Source organism: Barbatula barbatula (assembly GCF_947034865.1).
Source record: "Barbatula barbatula genome assembly, chromosome: 18".
In the NCBI taxonomy this organism is placed as follows: domain Eukaryota; kingdom Metazoa; phylum Chordata; class Actinopteri; order Cypriniformes; family Nemacheilidae; genus Barbatula; species Barbatula barbatula.
This window is the reverse complement of record NC_136781.1, coordinates 7,066,453-7,083,316: the sequence shown is the minus strand read 5'-3', so window position 1 is coordinate 7,083,316 and position 16,864 is coordinate 7,066,453. Positions and strand designations below refer to the sequence as shown.

The following is a 16,864-nucleotide window of genomic DNA, read 5'->3' as shown; positions in this document are numbered from 1 at the left end:
AAACAAGCTGGCAGATTGATTCCCTTGTGACTGTCTCACATCATATGTAAAGTGTGGCATGAATAAGTAAAATGTTATATGGTGCTGGCTCAAACTAAAATTAAAAGTGAAAATGAAAAGTCTGCTCATGTCACAATTATTTACATATAGTTTGGTAACATGTAACCAGACTTGAGCATTTCCATGCAGTATAAACATGGTGCATTAAACGCAATGAGTATAAAGGGCTAGTTTACCCTAAAACAAAAAAGTCATAATTGAATGACCTTTAAGAAAATCAAAACCTGTACAGTATGTGACTCTTGCTTTTGTGAAGAACAAAATAAAACATTTTGAGAAATGTCTTTTGTGTCCTAGTGAAGTGAATGGGGGCCAATATTGTTGGGTTAGCAATATATGTCAAAATATATAATATGTTCCGCAGAAAAAAAGTATTAAAGGTTTGCAACGACATAAGAGTAAGGAACTGAATGATAAAATACGTTTCTTTTTGGGTGAACTATCCCTTTTATATCAATGAAGCCACCAGAGTCTGACTGTCATGCCTTGCAACGAAAATGTGGCAAGGTAAGCTATCAGAACTATTCCCTTAGACATTTTGATAGAAAGCACAGGTCATTTGGACTTCTTTCACAGAGTTCTTTCTTGTCCTATTTCAGGCTTAAAATATTTCTTCACCCCTCTGTCATCATCTACTAAATTCTTCAAAACCCATCTGACTTCACAAAAGGAGAAAATGTATAGGTACGGTTGGGTGAATAGAACACAACAGCAGTCTAACGTGACCTTAATGCTTAAAAAGCGCCATAGTATTTCTCCAAAAATGGCTTTATCAAGGTAAATTGCAATTGGTGTTTTAAGTTTACCCAACTGGGTGTTTTAGAACTTTTTCTGTTCCAAAGAAAAAATGCATGCGAGTAATGAAAATAATGACAAAACTTGGATTTGGGATGGACTCCAACAGTCAAAGGTTTGCAAACCTGAGAAACGAGAGCTCACTTTTAAGCAAGCTCATCTTGTTTCTAGGCGACAATGAAGCGGCCTCACACAGATTGTTTTTGTATGAACATTTAAACCTAATTAACCATGATTTATACAGGGACACTAAACGTGCTCCTCCTTGGCCTTACCGTGCTGAAAATGTGATTAATATACACCCCTATAGCTGATTTTAACAGCAACTTGGTCCAGCAAATCTCTAATTTACAAGCTTATCACGACCATATTGTACAAAGTTATTTTTACGATAGGTAGTCCAAGCATGTGACACTGTGAAAATATGCTAGTTCACACCTCTGTTGGCTTTCAGATCTATCCTTGCATATATACAGATGATGGATGTATGTTCTCGCATGCACAGACACAGAGGGGTCCGTGCCCCTAAACACACAAACAGTATGTCAAAAACATGGACCCCGCCACGCAATAAGGAGAGCCGAGGCAGATCCGCAGCACTATGCCTCATTTGAAATCTGGGAATCTCATTAAAAGTGAGAGAAAAGGCTTCTGACAGCCTTCTGCGTGATGTCTCACCCTCTTCTGCCCGTCCACGTGGGCTTCCCTGTCAGCCGTGTCACTTCCTGTTTGCTGAATGAGTCATTGAGATTCTATGAGACGGGAGTCGGCTTGACAGCTTGTTGTTGAATAAATAGGTGACCATAAATTATTAAATCTTCCAGAATATTTGTACAGTCCACCCACCCACCCAGACAGCAGTAATAATGGTTGTAGCTGGGATGAATGGCTCCCTAAACTGTTAGGAAAAATCAACATTGATCAGATATGACAACATTCATTTGTGGATGCAGACAAACATATCGCATCTAATTCATGGCATCGGCAGCCAAATACAGTATAACAATTTACAACCTCAACATCCGTTCCTCTTAGGGACATAAAAGAGGAAATTGTGAGGTTGCTCTTCAATGAATGAGGACCAACATTTTCAAGCTTCAAAACGAAGTACGTGCAACAGTGCACTTCTTTCAAATCTGCCATTTGTGCTACATGGAAGAAAGATAGTTACAGTAAAGGGCTTTGCAATGACATGAGAGGAAAGAAATATTGCCAATATTGTCTTTTGGTTTTGCAAAATGAATGAATCAATAAATAAATGAATCGATAAATGAATGAATCAATAAAATGCATCACCTTTGCCTTTGTCAAACATTAATATGATCACACGAGTTGCTGCTCAACAAGCAATGACTCAATTCCTCATTTATTTACACACACCAAACCGAATTAACCAAAAATCTGATTAAGATATTTGCATAAATCTCAGACAAACAGAGCAGCAGACAGACAGCAAACAAAAAGAAAAGACAGAGAAGGAGAAAGACCCAAAGATACAGCGACATCTTTCTCTCCACTGTCACAAAAGCTTTTTAAAGTGCCAATCACTTAAGTCACATGGCATTGAAATAAAAAGCCTTCCATCCGACAAGGTCTCGCTTGGACTCAGCAGGGGATTGATATAACACACCAGTTTCGTTTCCATTCACCAAGCTGAACAATCACTTCACAGTAGTCAGGTTCAGGTCCTCAGCCTTGCTTCGCCTAAAAGGGCATCAAGTAAAGCATGTTTCAAAAAGCTGTAATTGGCTTGTATCTAGAATGGGTCCTACTGGCACAGAAAGGGGTTCGGCCTCACTGTCTGCCGTTAAATGAAAGCTCATTACGGAATTATTTTGGCAAAATTTGAACGAAAGAAAGCTAAATTAAATGAAACGCTGTAACACTTGAAAACATTTTGAGATACGTTGATTTAGTGCAAAGAGAGCAAGTACTGCATTGTACTGCATCGTTGGAACCATTTTCAAACACATATAGGTCAAGAATCTGAGATTTGAAAGCAAAATATTGCCGGTCAAGCTAATTGAATAAAAAATAAAAAAAATAAATGGAAACCACAGTAATTTCAGCAGCGGTGTGAAAGCAGAGTGGGACGAATGTCCACCTGAAAATATTGCAACAATAGTAGTTCATAATGTGAGAGATATTTTTGTTGTGTATTGTATTTGTTAGTTTTCTTATTAGGGGTCAAGCCACAAACTATTTTATTTGTGTATTGCTTCCGTTAGTGTTCTAATTATTGCGCTTCTTCCGCCTTTGAAGTCTATGGAAAACCATACAACAGTAAATGGGAAAGTTGTAAAACTTGGCACACACAAAGTGGACAGTTTGAACTGTTACCATGGCAAATATCGAGTCTCTAACCCTAACTCCAAAGCGCCACCAACAGTTCAAACTTCCAAATCTTTTTGCCTTTCGTCTTAAATATGTTTAAACCTTACATCCTAGAAACAACTTTTTTTTCCGCTGAACTCCTGGCTCATGCCGATTCGAATGCACAATATGAAGTAATTTTCTGTCATAAATATTTTTCCGCGTTTTAGATTTTTTTTTTTAAACTACTTTTTCAAACTCGTCCTAGACGGTTTGCCCAATTTGGGTGAAATTTGGTATGCTGCATCTAGAGACACTGCAGACAAAAAGCTATTAGAACATTTTCAAGGCCAATCCTTTCTCGTATAGCATATCTGCGTGACAACAATCACGGTAAAATGGATTTGATACTGTAGCTTGGCCAAACTTTTGTGTATCGACTGCCATCGCTGTCATTACCTAAGGTAACATACAAAGTTTTGGCATAAAAATGGCTATTTTTGTCCACATGTATTTCCCTTTGTGGCCTTATAAGGCTTGTCCCCGTAATTGTTATATATTTCGTATATTTTGTATTTATACACACATGCTTCATCTCTCTCTCTCATCACCCACACACACACATATACACACACACACACACAAACACACACAATGCAATTTATAGTACATTAATTTCTATGAAATCCAGGATTAAAACTGTGTTTATTTATAGAATTTGCTCCACATGCGACTTATATTCATGCTGGTTACCAGATGCCTGAAGGAACTTGTAGGAAGAACTCGTATGCAAGAAAACCATTAAAACAATGTTAAAAATTAAAATTAAAAACAGTATCAAGCATATAAAATATGATTGTAGTCTATACAAGGTAATAAAAAATATTTTTTGATTATAATGCACTTGGCAACAATTGCCAGTTCCTGAGAAGGTGAGTAATGACGTAGGCCGTGTAAACTCATTCTAAGGAATGGTGGCCTTTTGGCTACACAGTGTGGGTGGAAACAAATGAGAGAGCGCCGCTCCCATGACATTTTAGAACAGCCAGTCAATCCATGTCCCTTACTGTGCGGTTCGAATAAAAAAGAAACACGACTTTTATTACTTTGCATGCCTGTCAAATGAACAATAGCCTAATTTCTGAAAGAGACTGAAGGCTGGGTTATTTTTCATGGTGGATTGTAATGACATTGGAGAGCCATGATAAGGTAATGATATTTTGGATTGGAAAATGGCATTGTGTGTCAGCGCTTTCATGAGTTAATTAAATGAACGTGCTGCCCACGAGAGGGTCCGCCAAGAGAAATGAGAACAAATACAGTGTTGGGAAACGGAAGGAGAAACATGTTGTGACCGTTAAATAAAAAATACATGTAATGTGTGAGCAAGCTGCATGACTGTCATCGAGACTTGATGAATAACACGGTGCTCACCTTGAAGCTTTCATTCTTCAGTTAACACCTATATGTGCAGAAAGCACATTCACATGCATGGCAATGGCTATTTTGTGTAAGTCGGTGCAGGCTACAAAATGAAGAGCAAAAGATGCACAACATGTGACTTTATTTGTTATTTAAATCTCTTCCCACACAGAATAACAGGAAACATAGCCTCGGTGCACAAGCCTCATAAACTGACTAAATGAGTAGTGTTTACTGGCGAGCTTTATCGCTGTTCTTTACTCAACAACACAAAAAGCAAATGAGCTAAATTGTAAAGTCAACGCTCACAATTACACTGTAACTTCGTATTATAAATACCAGTTCGCTTCCACTATGATTTGTAACTGTAATTGGCACACGCTTCTGATCTTCTTCACTGCGGCGATGTTTACACACTCTCATCATGTAAATACGATCATTTAGACTATACGCTGTAAAGGCTAATCAAGACATACTGCTTCTTTCTCAGTGAGCACAGAAATCCAACTCAAATCCTTGTGTGGAATATGACATAATTTCCCTCATGATGGCTTACGATACAGGCTGTGTAATTCCACCCAGTGTGCAGTGACATCCACATGATTACAAATGGGGAATTGGAAACAATTAGCATTTTATATATCACCCTTTCCACCTCACGATTTACTCCATTTCTGCCAGCTCTGAGTTTTTCATTAATCTGCCTTTCTTCTCTGCTCAGCCTGATTTAATGAGACTGACCTTATTGTGATACACACCTGCTTCTGAATATCAAATGCTGTGTACACACTCATTTCAAATTCATGCGTCTTTTGAAAGGAAAAAATACGAAAAAACAAAGCACAGCGCTTTTTCAAAATACCTCAAATGGAACTTGACATCTTCCCTTCAGTGCAGGAGACATCTGAATTATAAAATGACAGATGCAAATGCATTGCTCAGTGTGCTGGGTTTAGGTTGCGTATGGGATTCTTAAAGAAAAGCAGATCCTAGAAACTTAGCATCAAGAAAGGTTTCACAGCATATTCATGAACCAGATCCGAAATCAAAACTACCTGAGTGCCAAAGAAAACTTTTGTGGCCTGAGGTGAAAAACAAGCTATGAATTGATGGATGAAGCTGCCGAAAGCTGTGGAAAAGACACCTGCTCCTGCTTTCTCATTTGTATTTCTTCTATTGAAACGCAACAAAAGAAAGAGAGAGAGAGACTACCAGTAAAATCCTAAAAAAAGTGACAGTGTGTTGTATTGTGACTATGCTGCTGGAAATTTTAATTACCCGCTGTAACCTTTGTCTCCAAGATATCTAATCCATCTAAACCAATCCTGAGCAAAGCCACATTCGGTGTTCTCTCGTTAAAGTAAATGAAAAGACAAAGTCATTTAAATACGGGAGTTTGCAAAGGGGTGAACGTGAGAGAGAAAGACAAGTGGGGAAGAAAACTTTCAGCAACAAAGCATTCCCCGTCTGTACCGCGGGTAAATCTGAGTGACTTTGAAGATCACAGCGATGCCAGAACAGTCCGCGTGTGCATCGCTGGCTACTTATAAAGAAAACACCAGCCTCTCTCGCTCTCCTTCTATTATTCTGTCTCTCAACCATCAGGCTTACTCACTCTGGCAGCGACACAATTTTGTGTAGTGCACGGCCAGCTCAACATCTCAGTTCTAATTCGGCAAGACAAACCCCGGTGGGACGGCAGAGTGATTAACTGTAATCAGCCACATTAAAGACCACAGGAAGGTTCACAATGAATGTTCCCAGGTTAAAGCCATTACGACCAAATTAACTCAATAAGAGAGAGAAAATGGCACGACGGCATGAGTTAGGAAAGCTGTGCTATTTATAAACTACGGATGCAACTGGGAATGTTGGCGCTATCAGCCCGAACAGCATGCACAGGTGCGATGGATAAAGAATACCATGATGACACCTTTGGCTTACTATTTTCAACATAAGGACAACTACCATACTGTATTATTTAGGAAGGATTGGGACCTCTTAGTTCTTTCCAGAAAAAGCTGCTTTTTTATAGACCACAAGGGTCCCGTGGAGTACGATAGCAGAAGAGCTGCATGAGATTAAAAGGCAACGGGATTTGAGCACATTTGTGTTTGTCAAGGGATTGTGCATCTTCCTTCATCAATCCCCTGGTGAGTCTCCTAAAGCTTCACGATTCAAGCACTCTACATCAGGATACCTAAAAATCAATGCTGGTGCCTCAAGGGTGAACACATTAAATTCTCTATCACTGGGCCTGAGGCGCACCTGTCTAAAAGAGCACAGTTTACATGAACAGGCATAAGTCCTTAGTGAACTGGTTACCTTTGAACGGTGCTGTTGGACGCTGTTTGTGGGTCTCGGGTGGGCGGGTTGATGGTGACCCGTCACGGCATACTGCCTGGCACCATTATGAAAGCCATCAGACACAAGCACGATGGGAATTGTTTATAGCCCAGAGGAGGGTGGCAAAAATTAGACCTCGCCCTTTGGGTGTGTGTGACAGGCATGCTAAATCACCCCTCCAGTGCAGGACCGTTACGCTAGCTTAGCGCCACTGAAACTAGCTTGCTGCATCACCCCATCGCCAAGCAGAGTGAATTACCAGCCCCAAGAGTAAACAACAGCATGAATATAATCATAAGGTTAGCTGTATTCATGATAACCCCCCCTGAATTCCGGTGTGACCCCCTCCCAAATAACTGGCAGGGGCCCACATTTCAGCCAAACCTGTCAATACAAAAAGATTGCTGGGTTAAAAATCGCCATGAGACTGTATTAACTTGTTTGTTTAATTTCCAAGTGCCACATAAATTCTTCAGGCAAAGGTTCAAACCCATGAAGGAAGGGAGGCTGTTTTTTATCCACGGTGGTGAACTGGTTGAGCTCTATGTTATTTATAGACCAGCATTTAGGTGTGGGCATTATCCCTCATGGGAGACTGCTGACAGTGCGGGGTGGGAAATAGAGAGGTTATTTACCTAATATTACAGCACTTGATACATTTACAGGAAGTTTTTCATTTAGCCACGATTCTCCAGCTCGAGAGAGGTTTTTTGAATTATTTTCAACCATGACACATTGTTAAGGCTCGAAAATACAATTGAGACTAAATCGCATTGATAAAAATAACAGCATGTTTATTTTCTATTCATTTAATTTAGGGCTGGGATTATCGCATCGAGAATAAAAGTTTGTGTCTACTTATTAATATATGTCTGTGCACTGTGCATATTTATTTTTATTTATAAACACAAACTTGTACACATACATACACACATACATAAATATATATATATATATATATATATATATATATATATATATATATATATATATATATATATATATATACATATACATATACATATACATATAATTAAAATTTACATATCATTTAAATGATATATAAACATTTATTCATTTTTATTTATTTTCTAAAATATATACATGTATGTGTATGTGTTAATAAATACAAAATGAATATGCACAGACACATTACAGTATGTAAACACAAACTTATTCTGAATGTGATTAATCGCAATAAATAATAGAGCAGCCCTAATTTAATTATTTACTGTTTTATTCAAACTAGTCTGGCTTTGAAAAATAAGTTTTGCTCATGGCATTAGCCCACACATATGAATATACTGTAAATTACAAACACCATAAACAAGACACGTTCCCATGACCACATTTGCTTTTCTAGTGACCCCGTGTGGGGACATGACCTCATCCTAAAGTTATATGCCAAATGAGGGGCTCTTATTTACAATTCGTTTTGATGATTATGCACATAAAATACACTGTGCACGGACAATAATTCATTTCTCCTTTGACATGGGCTATTTATTGCAGCTCCCAAATACCAGCAAGCAGCTGTGCAACCAGTAATTATTTCAAGGTTTTTCAACATTCTGGTTGTTTGATGAATTAATGTGACTATAAGGGCAAATTCCAAATGGCATTTTTGCACCTCAGAAAGGCACTGCAGAAAGGGTCATTTCAGGTCATTTTGTCTTTTCCAATCATGTGATCTTAAATGTGTTGTTTTAGAGAAAATACACGAAGAATATGCTTATTCAACAATATTTATCTTAAATTACAGATAAAAAGTGTTAATAAAAATAAAAGTTCATTTTAATTTAAAAACAGTCCAGTAAGTCATATTCAAAGTCTTCTGAAGCCATGCTTTAGCGCTGTGTGTAATCATCAAATCCATGACACACAATGTAATTTGATGTCAAACCAAGAGAGCACACCCAATAGTAAGCTCAGGTGCCCTCATAAACTATTTTTGACCTCAAAAGCTATCAAAAGGTTCGAAAAAATTTCCACACTCCACAGCCATTTGAAAAAGTATTATTCTCTTGTTCAGAAGCTTGCTATTTAAAAGCCACCATGTCTTTTCATTGTATGGAAAACCTGCCTTAGGGCATTCTGGCCAAAATCCCCTTTTGTTTTTTTTGAAAAAAAGTAAAGAAAATAAAGTTGAAACAGCATGGGGTTGAGTAAATGATGACCAATATTTTATTTTGGTGTGAACTTTTCCTTGAAAAGAAATTGGTTGTGACACATTGCCTCAGGACAGCACTGCCCTGTTCTCACTTCAAGCGCTCTGTCTTTCAGGATGAGCAAAGCATAATGATGCTCACTTTGATATGAATTGCTGTGGGATCATTTAAAATGTCAACACTATTCTGCCTGTATTTTTCAGCTCCGAGATATGTGTCACAGCTTTTTTAAACTGCACCCCACTTTACGCCAGTGAAGGGTGTCCTCTAAATATTCAGCCGTAGTGGAAACAAAAAAGGCAAGAAATAATTAAGGGCTTCAATCAAGCGAATAATTACATTGATTGATTCAGATGGGAGCACACTGGCACTTCAGACTCACAAATGAAAGACAAGGATGCTCAGGGGAAAGTTAATGAAAAGACAAGGTGCTCGGCCAAAAAAAGAGAGAAGAAATTAGCCACATATGGAAAAATCTGGGCTAAGCCAAAATATGTAAGCGTTTGCACCCGGCAACAGCATTTTGTGGAGAGGATTAATTCAATCATATTTAGTGTGGCTTGGTGGTAGCTTGTCTTGAAGCAGAGCCAGTGCGTGCTTGTCTTGAGTAGGATAAATTAGCCTTAGACTCTAATGCTATGCCAGCAGAGAGTCTCTACACCTCTTATCTGTGACCAACCACTATAAAACCCAGTATGATGCACAAATCTGACCCAATCCACATACACGGCTGGACAGTTGGAATCACTTTGATACAACCAGAGAAGAGCGGGGGCGAAATTGTGCTTCTTTTCTAAACTGTCTTCTTAGTGAGGTGAATAAACAAACATGGCAGAGTGTATTTCAGCATTTCTTCTATGAAATTGGAAAAAAGTGCTTTGCACTTTTCCGCTCCAAACGTCTTTGCTACACACATAATTTACATTTCCTGAAGAGAATCAGCAAGGACGGATTTATTATTCTGAATATTATTTTACAATTTCGACTTTTTTGTTTTGTTTTTTTCGCATTATTATTCCATGTTTCAAACATCAAGGTTGCTGAAAATGTAAACTGTTTCCTCCTTTGAGTCTTATAATATTTGAAGCGTTCAGAGACCTTCTCTGAACTTATAACTGTCTTTGAAAGCTGGGTTTCTCTTTGTCAGCGTTCCTTCGGATTCTTCCGAGCAATATTGCCCCACCTAAAGATGTAAGAGCATTTCTTGCATTTGGATGCAAGGCTTATTAGCTGAGCCACTGACGCAGCTCAAAAAAAAACTGTAAAATGCAATTGTCTAGACATTATAATGTTGTTTACAACTGTTTTCACATTTTATTTCTATGACCCACAGCTAACTCTAAATTACCCTTTTCATTGGCTGTCACAGCACTGCGCTTATACTGCAACATCCAAATACCCTTAAGAGATGGGAGAGCTGCGGATGATCTAATTATTTTTACACAGAAAAGAATTTAAGTTAAATAAAGAATGATTCATCGCTGTACCAAAACATAATTCGAAGAAAGAGCACTATTTGCATCACTGCAAAGTCTGTTTTGCCTTTCCCTTTAACAACTAGGCCTACTGGTTGCTAACTTGCTAGAGGGTCAAAAACCTTCTTTGAAAGCCCCAGTAAGTCTACATCAGCTGTAGAATCATCAGGATTGCCAGAGTGGAAAATTGAGTGAAGAGACCTAGTTATGGATGCATGAAATTATGTTCAAACACTTCACTGCTTGACAGACATGAACACGACCGAGTCTCCTTGTCATTACATTATAATCCGAATAAAAAAATCAGACCATAACTCTTATCTAATCGTGTTTTGATCATGTGATAATTAATTTTGTCATTATTTTCTCAATATTTAAAGATAATTCTAACCATTCTGAAATAAATCATCGGGCTGTCAGTTCCTAAAACTGTAAAATAGCTCATGAGTCATATGAATCACTTGACTGCTGATTTTTCTGAGTGCTCAATCAAACCATAAACTCTCATTTGCGCATTCATGAGATCCGTCTGATTCATGAAAAAACGTTTCATATCTTTTAAATAAATCTGTTGATCCCATAGAATTGATCTGAAGAGCTTATTCACAAATCAGACACGGAACAATAATTCAGTTACAGCAGTTAAACATTTGAAACTGTGCATTTCAGCCAGTTCCTCGCACAAAACTGATGTAGTTTTGGAATTTAATGTGAATTTAATAGTCTTTTGTAGTATTTGGACTATATTATTTGTATTTGTCTTTTTGTAATATTTTACTTTCATTGTAAAGTTTTTTTACAAAAAGAAAATAATAGCACAAGAATGATGACACAATATTTCTCATAATCCTGATTTTTAAAACTGTCTTGCACAATTTGGATGTTCGGAAGAATGTAATGCAAATAAAGCTGCTGTAAGAAGAGGAGAAATGTTGTGCAAGAAATATAGCAAGTGTCTATCTCTAACCAAGCAAATGTTATGTCCTTTTAATCTCATATGAAAGCCTGCCCACTGACGTACATTTAATTACACACAAACCCGTCATGTTTTGTCTCATTCACCCTGTCAAACACACACCGACACTCTTGTAGCAGTGTAGTCTATCACAAATTGCTTAGTGGCCATTGACCGAAGATCATGTACAGATAGAAGCACAAGCACGCCATAACAGATAAATCACTGAACAAACACATTCAATCATTGTACATTCACAAACACAGAGAAAAAAATGAATCTGTCTGTCAACAGAAACACCTACTATACATCTAATAGCAAACAAATAAGCAAATGAAATCCCCACACACAGGCAAACACAAGATAAAGGCTTATCGGTGTCACATTGAGCACAGGATCCTGAACCCCATACTAACACAGAAGCGGGGAAAATATTCTGGCATCTTCAGGTCTGCATCCTTCCACCTTATGTCTCTCTACATCACACACGCAGATACACACACACACACACACACACACACATAGAAGTAATTTTCGGGAGGGACATGTCCCCAGCACTTTTTAGAAGACAAACTCCAGAAGTGCGACCAGAATGAAATGCGTGCATTATCTGCGTTCGCATAGCTTGCTTGTGCGTGAGAGTGGCAATGTGTGAAAGGGCAAACTGGCCTTCAGAGATTTGCCTCTTTGCAGAAACACACACACACGGAAAACCCCTCAGCTGCTTTTGGAAAATAGCATGAGGAGGTGAAAGGGTGATGTGAACAGGAGAAGATTTGAAGTGTGAAAGAAGATGAGAGAAAACAACACAAGATGCCCTTTTACCTGTATGTGTCAACACCGATTCGTCATACAGAGAATGGTTTCAGTACTGAAACTAAAATGTTACCTAAAATGTTACCTTAATGTGATGTATAACAACAAGTGATGGCACACCCAAAAAACACAAAATTGTGTCAACACTGAACAAAAGAAAAATATATTTTAAGAAATGTCTCAGGGTTTTTCTATCCATGTATAGAAAGCGAATAGGCATCCAATGTTGTTTGGTAACCAACGATATTCAAAATATCTTCAATTGTGTTCTGTAGAAGAAATCACGTGACACGAGCGAAACATAAAATAATTTTAAGTATGTGTCAACTATCCCTTTAAATCTATCACATGCACCCTGAACAGGGTGTTTTCCTGGCAGTTCCAAAAACCAAAATAATAACAGAAAGAAAGACAGAAACAGAGTTCTCATTCAGAAAACATGTGACAGAGTTGCACTGCAGACACACAAAGCAGAGCTGTTTATTCCCTCACACGCCTTGAAGGACAACAAAACGACACAGCTCTACATCCAGAGCCAAACCTTACTCCAAAATACCACCTTCTGAAACTTTACAGAAAAAAATACAGGTACAAATCTTCAAACCATATAAACCGTCCTGAACATGTCAAGTACAGCTCAGCCTCCTCCAGTGCAAACACCCAGCCTGCTTTCCGCAATCATAACCATCCTATCATCCCAAAAGCCTCAGTCGCTTCTATTCCTGGTCCATCGTACAGCCTAGGTGTCTCCTAAAGGGCAGATGTTTGCTTCGGTTTAAACTTAAGATAAGAGAGGATTTACTGGCAGATCGAGAGTGATTGACGCAGCTCATGCAAGGTCACTACATCTAAATAAGACCTCGCAGAGGGGTAAGTGGGCATTTTGTCAGCGGTTTGTGTGTTAGAGCGTCTTTATTTAATGTGTCTATGCATGCACGCCTGATTGCGTGGGTGTTCCAGCAATCTCCATTTAAGCAATTACACACACTTTTAACTTACCATTATGTTCGCCACTGGAGATAAGAACTACCTTTATATATTATTATACAACGTAAAAAGCGACATATGCAATTAGAAATTGTAAAGTACAATGATTAACTCATGTAGAGGATAAAAGCAAAATAGAATATAAAAGCTTGATTTTATCCTCAATACAGGGATAATGCACACAGGCTACAAGAACTTGCTTTGTTAGAAAGTGACTGCAAGCAGACTACTTTTTGAGTGAGTAATGTTTTAGTAATAGAGCTGCACGATATAATGAAGTTGAAATATGCATATCGCAATGGTTTGCAATCCGGTTTGTTAAGCCTGACGTCACGCACCACATTTTCCAAATCCAACCGTGCTAGGCAAACAAATCTTAACCTTTATCTCCAAAAAACCTAATCCAATAAATCCAGACAGCGGTTCTTTTTCCAATTTATTCAAAATATTGATGTCGGAGATTCCGTGAGACTGTGTACACTGCAAATTAATAAAAGTTTTGTGTAAATGTGTAATTTGGATAAACAGTGCTCATACATGGCTGTTTAAATAGTACCTTCACTTGAAACGAATGGAGGCTTAGACCCAGATACAGTATTCTTTACGACTTAGCAAGGGGATAAATTAATCATTTAATACTTCAAAAAGTTAGATTGATGCAGATAACAGATAAACTGGAACATGAATGTTTGTGCCCGTGTGCAAGAGTGCATGTAGACTGTAAAAGAATGCCTGTAAAAAAATTATATTCTATAACTAGGGCACCAGAAAAAATTTGTTTGTCATGTTATTTTACACACAACTTTCCTGTATTGTTCTGTCATTTAACATTTTTGCTGCATTTAAAAAATATGTGACAATTTTGGAAAATTAAAATGACAGTTTTTACAGTTGACATAATCTGACATTTGGAAACTTAAGCTTTATTGAATAATAAATCACATTGTTTGTTATCGCATAATGCATTTTTCTTCAATATTCTGGATCCCCAGTAAATTACATTACTATGTAGGCCCGGGCGATGTGACGATGTTATCGTATATCGACGATGTCTCGCAAATATCCCGATACCAGACGATAATAGATAATAATGGAAAATACCCGTTATAACATCATCATGCGATGTAGGCTTTACCGTGAGCGTAAATGTTCATATGCCCAGGCATTCAGTCACAGTGACATAATCTTGGAAACTGTGTTTTGATCGGTCAGTTAGTTGAATGAGCTGCTGTTTTCTGCCGGTCGCTGCACAGATAGACCAAGAGAAAGACGAGCTGCGTTGGCAAAGCAAAACATCACGCTCGCGGGGGTACCGGTGTTCGAAATTGTCCTACAATGTCAGATTTTCTTACCGCCGGGCAAAACTTAACATCATCTATATTAATATAATAATATAAAAACACCCGATATTATTGGGAATGACTTTACAGTCAAATTAACGATAAAAAAAAAACATTTAAACACATCCCCCAGCCCTATTAATGTGTAAATATTTTTGAAAGCTCTTCTTCAGATTGTGATAAAGAGCCTAATATAGAGCTCTTTCAATGCACTATGATGCCATATGACAATGCAAAATCAAATCACTCCTATTAAAATAGACAAAGCGGTCTAAACTGCAAGAATCAAGAGGTCCATACAAAGACATACGTACTCAAAAAGCACCCAAACACTGGTGTCTTCCCCATAAACAAAGTAAAGTGAAACAAGTATTGCAAAAAGTGGAAAAGATAGAACATTTGTCTTCGAAAACCACAAAGGAAAAACAAAGCCATCCTCCTGAGGTTCTCCGTATTAAGCTTTGTAAAGTAAATCTACGTGAAGACACCAAAGGCTATTGGCTTATTCACAAAGGTCTGTTTTCAGAAAGAGCACACTTTGAAAACTCACAGGTGAGCCTGACATTAAGCCACGCTGGGACCTCTTCAACGAGTGATATTTCTTGCAGTCTCTCAGCTTTAAAACGATTCAAGAACAACAACAAAACAAAACCTTGGAGATTTGAGCACTCTCACTGGCATGCTGGTCTGGAGAAGCCAGCTCAATGCGGAAAGCCGCACAGAGGACTCTAGATAAACAGATTAACAGACAAAAATCTGTCTTTAATCTGCTCACACCCTGCTTTGAATGAAGACGCCTGCAATTTGCACTTGAAGTAATTACCCAGCTGTGAGGACGTGATTGACGTGGCGGCAGGTTCCCGGAGTCCAAGGCCGTGTGCAGAGGGGACGGACACGTTCTCCAGATGCCACGCAGAGCACAGTGGACAGGAGAGGGAGCCCTAGCAATCTGCGTATCCTGGGACCTACAAGAAGAAAAGGATCATATCATCACCTTTCTGCCAGAGGGAAGATTTGATAAGAGGCTAAAGAAAACAGACAAACAATCAGCTGCTCTTTCCCTAAAAGCCCTTGTTGGATCTGGGCTGAATGCCAGGCGAGGACCCACATATGAAAATCGAGCCATACTCTGAGCCACTGCAGCCAGCGAAACCGAGCTCTCCCACCTCTGTGCTTGACACGAGGCTGTAGGCCCAGTCCTCCCGGTTTCGCTCTTTTGGCTAATCAGAGGAGACTGGCTTATCAGGGGACAGCACGCTCCGTCCACACAATCCCAACAGCCGGCTGAGCTCACACATGGCCGATGGCGAGGAAAGAAGGGTAGACGAAGTGCGAATGCCAATGAGCGTCGTCGGCCGAGCCAAGATTTCATTACTTCCTGGACAAGCTCTCGAGCCACAAACAGCTTCAGGCCTGGCCTGAGGTCTGCCACCTGTGCCGCTACGAAAGCAGAGTTCCTCTTTAATCTCTAAAGTCTTTCGATGCCTGACCTTTGTGGGCGTCGATGGGCACAAATCCTACCTTGATGGGCGGATGAGACAACCGGGTTGGCGTGGGGTAGAGGGGATGGACATCCAACCATGACAGGAACTAAATGTGAGCCACTCGCCCACAAATCAGCCTGCTCAAAGTACATAGGTGAGCAAAAACTTCAAAACAGAGCCATAAAAGTTTAATGTGCAGCTGGCAGGTAGTTTTACAAGCCAAGGCAACGAGATGAGCTATTTCAGAGACGTAGCCAGCATGCATAATTTACATTATAGCTTCAGCTAAGAATAAAAGTCTCTCTAAATTTCTTGACATCCCTGTCCCGTGTCATGTACGCTGTGGTGTCACTTGTCGAAGCGAAACGATATGTGTGCAATAGCTCTTGAAAAACACCAACCAAATGGGTGAAAAAAATCAGTCCCTGAGAGATTTCTGCTTCCCCACATCTGACTGACAAGCAACAAGAAGCCATTAATTTTAACATCCACCAGGAGGGACAAAATCTATGAACGGCTTCTTTTAGTTTTTGTTTCTGTTATTTTCCAGTAAAGCACTTAATCTTATTTTTTTGACTGTGATCTAGAGTGATATATTTTATGTTCAGCACTTAAAGTATACTAAGATAAAGACACAAACAAGTGTTTACAATGTATACTAATACTTGCCTAAGGATATGTTCATGACATTTTATGGTGCTTT

General features: G+C 38.8%; 1 protein-coding gene across 1 annotated transcript in view; it reads right to left on the bottom strand.

The window, feature by feature from the left end:
* Positions 1–15,607, bottom strand: part of drp2 (dystrophin related protein 2) — a 92,877-nt gene extending 77,270 nt beyond the window's left edge. The window contains exon 1 of the mRNA XM_079480177.1: positions 15,501–15,607. The gene's annotated coding sequence lies outside the window, so the exon portion shown is untranslated. The remainder of the gene's footprint in view (positions 1–15,500) is intronic.
* Between the last annotated feature and the right edge of the window lie 1,257 nt (positions 15,608–16,864).